We start from the raw sequence: 3,631 nt of genomic DNA, 5'->3' as shown, positions 1-3,631 counted from the left end.
TGGACTTAGGCTAGAATCTTCCCGGTAAGCGCATCTTGGGGTGCTTACACACATCATTAGAAATGGGCTAGTCCAGGTGCGAGAATTAGCCTGTAAGGGCTAGAGTTCATGGGCCAAGCAGTTCTTAAATGAATACAGTTTGTGTGCTGTTATTTCGGGCATGAGCTAGCCAAGCGGCCGGGGTGTTGGGGACGCAGCCCCGCCGCTCATATTTCAACAGCTTCTCCTAGGGTATGGTAGCTGTTTGAACTGCTAACAGTTCTGTGCTGTAGACTGCAGGGCTTTGTTCCAGAACCTTAGGGGTCTGGGCTGCAATTCTCCTGCAAATGCTTGGCAGGGACTTCAGAGTGTCCTTAATGACCACAGATGTCTCTAATATTATTGAGTCTGCCAGCCCATATGGCCAAGCCATAGGGTCCAGATCCTATAGTGCCATAGAGCTCCAATATGTTCAGGGTCTCCCTTAAAGTTGGCAGCCTTCCATGTCATCTGGAAACTGAGAGGGACAACATCCCTCCCACACAGCACATGCCACCTCCGATGCCCAAAGCAAGTGATCTCCATGAATAAATGTGATGCTGTCAGTATGACAGACAGACCTTGGAATGTCAGGATGGCTGAATCCTCCTAATGACACTGTGACAAAGCAGAAGAATGGACAAACCCAAGTTCAAGACTTCAAGTGTGCTGCTGCCCAACCCATACAACTGGCAGTATCTGGTCATCTCTGGTGGGTCCACACTGGTGGCTGCCCCGAGGATGCACTTACCTGTTCTAATGCGGGCACTGGTGAGGCTGGCATGATAGCTGCAGCGCCTGCACCACTGTCACTGCCCCCACCTGGTTTTGATTGATTCTGCCAATTGACAAGAAGGGACCTATGCATTTTTGGTATTTGTCATCTCCAGTGGCCTGTGTGTCCCTTTGCCTATTGTTATAGGATAATTGTTTTGTACACTGTGAAAATATGTCTCTACAGAGGCACCTTCCAATTGGTTTAATAAAGAACTGAACATCCAACAGCTAGGCAGGAGAGCATAGATAGGACTTCCGGGCAGATATAGGAACTCCGGGAAGGAACCAGAGAGGTGGGTATTCACCAGTGAGATGCGGAGGAAGTGGGACTTATACTGAGGAGAGGTAATGAGCCACGTGGCAGAACATAGATTAATATAAATGAGTTAACTTAAGTTTTTTTAAGAGCTAGTTGGTAACACACCTAAGCTAAGACCAAAGTTTCATACTTAATAAAAAGTCTCCATGTCATTATTTGGGAGCTGGTGGTCCAAAAAAGTCTGGTTATAGCTATGCATACAGCTCTTCTGGCAAACGACCTGTAGTCCCCCTTCAGTAGGATGGGAGAAATGCTACTTTCAGTATTTCTGGCATTCTTTATCCATTAATGGATATGGGCTTTGGCTGGGGGACTTGAGGACCGTTTTGTTTTCCATGGCAGTGGTAGACACACTGGCCCAGGATCACGTTTGAGTATTTCTGACATGGGTTGATTCCTGTTCTTGCTGGTGCTTCTCTCATCTCACCATTTAATGCGGTGTTAGACAGTACCTCATCTTTCCTGTCTTATCGTTCTCAAACAGCGACCACTTCCATCCAACCCACATCTACTTTTGCCCAGTATTCCAAATGTATTTTGTGCTCTTCTGCTAACCTCTTACCACAGATGTTATGATTAATCTTTCATGCAATCAATGCAGGTTTGGATTTACCCACTGTCTTAGTTAGGCTTTCTATGGCTCTGAAAAGACACCATGACCACAGCAACTCTTTAACTGTGGTGGCAGTTTACAGTTCACAGGTTCGGTCCATTATCAACATGATGGGGAGCATGGCGGCATGCAGGCAGATGTGATGCTGGAGTAGTAGCTAGGAGTCCTACATCTTGGCAGGCAGCAGGACACCAAGAGAAGCTTAAACAAAGGAGACCTCAAACCCTGCCCCCACAGTGACACACTTCCTCCAACAAGGCCACACTTCCCAATAGTACCACTTCCTTTATGGGCCAATTTCTTTCAAATCACCACACCCACAGTTTCTGATTGCTTTCTTCCCTATTCCTTCAGACTGTACCATCCTTTTCTTCTGGGATTTCTTCGTTGCTTCCCAAACCCCATGCTTTGCTTTTGTGAGGAATTAGTTGCTAGTGCTTTTATTTATCTGATTGACTTAGAACCTGCGTACAGCAAAGTGCACAGCATTAAGTGTTCTGTGCAGTGAGTTTTTCCAGAGTGGGCACTCCCAGTGGCCTTGGAGCAGCAGTGGGCACTCCCGGTGGCCTTGAAACAGCTCCTCCACAGCTCTCTCCTGCCATCAGCTGCTCTCAAGGACCACTTCCCACTTGCCTCACCCGAGAGTGGCTTTCTGAGTTCTTCATTTTAAATCTAATTTTATTGCCATTACTGTTGAGGTCCTGGGAATCAAATCCACAGCCTTGAGAAAGCTAGACAAGCACTGTACCACAGAACTAACCCCCACCCCATTCTTAAGGTTTTAAAAATAAATGGATATTTACATCTTATTTAGTGTTCCGTTTCTGGCTTTCTTTGTCTGTTATGATGCTTGTGGGATTCACTCCTATAGTGTCTAGCAGTAATTCATTCTTCCTTTTATTCTTTGTCCCCTAAACATGCTACAGTTTCTTGGGTCACTATTTTTCTTGTGCTGGTCAACAATTATCTTAGGGTGTGGGAGTTCTGCCTGTGGCCTGACTAGCCCGGACAGTGGAAGAACTATGATTTTTTTCTTCAAGGCAGGGTTTCTCTGTAGCTTTGGAGTCTGTCCTGGAACTAGCTCTTATAGACCAGGCTGGCCTCGGATTTACAAAGATCTGCCTGCCTCTGCCTCCCGAGTGCTGGGATTAAAGGCGTGCACCACCATTGCCCAGCAGAACTATGATTTGTTTGGGATTGGTCTGGGCATTTGCTGACACACAACATCTGTCTTCATCACCCTGTGCTTCATGTTAACTTGTGTGTGTGTGTGTGTGTGTGTGTGTGTGTATACTTATATGTTTCTACAAGTCAACTGATTCTTGTGTTTGAAGGCTTGAGGGTAGATCTTTACATTTACCTAAGCTAAATCCATTGGTCTTAGGATTTCTATTGCTGTGAAGAGACACCATGATCATAGAAAATCTTTTTGTTTGTTTTTTTTTGAGATAGGGTTTCTCTGTGTAACAGCTTTAGTTGTCCTGGAACTAGCTCTTGTAGACCAGGCTGGCCTTGAACTCACAGAGATCCGCCTGCCTCTGCCTCCCGAGTGCTGGGATTAAAGGTGTGCACCACCACTGCCTGGCACCATGATAATTCTTATAAAGTATTTAATTGGGGTGGCAGCTTACAGTCCAGAGGTTCAGTCAATTATCAGCACGGTGAGGAGCATGGTAGTCACAGGCAGGCACGGGGCTGCAGAATTCTACATCTTGATCCAAAGGCAACAGGAAGTGAACTGTCAACCTGAGTGAAGCTTGAGCAAAGGAGACCTCAAAGCCAGGCCCTACAGTGACGCATTTCCTCCAACAATGCCACACCTTCTCCATCAAAGCCATACCTCCTAATAGTGCCACTCTCTTTGGGGGACATTTTCCTTGAAACCACCACCATTTTTTTTTTTG

The sequence above is a fragment of the Alexandromys fortis genome, unplaced genomic scaffold (genome assembly GCF_014885135.2).
Source record: "Alexandromys fortis isolate MF-2015 unplaced genomic scaffold, M_Fortis_MF-2015_v1.1 scaffold_85, whole genome shotgun sequence".
NCBI lineage: Eukaryota > Metazoa > Chordata > Mammalia > Rodentia > Cricetidae > Alexandromys > Alexandromys fortis.
This window is presented reverse-complemented; position numbering follows the sequence as displayed.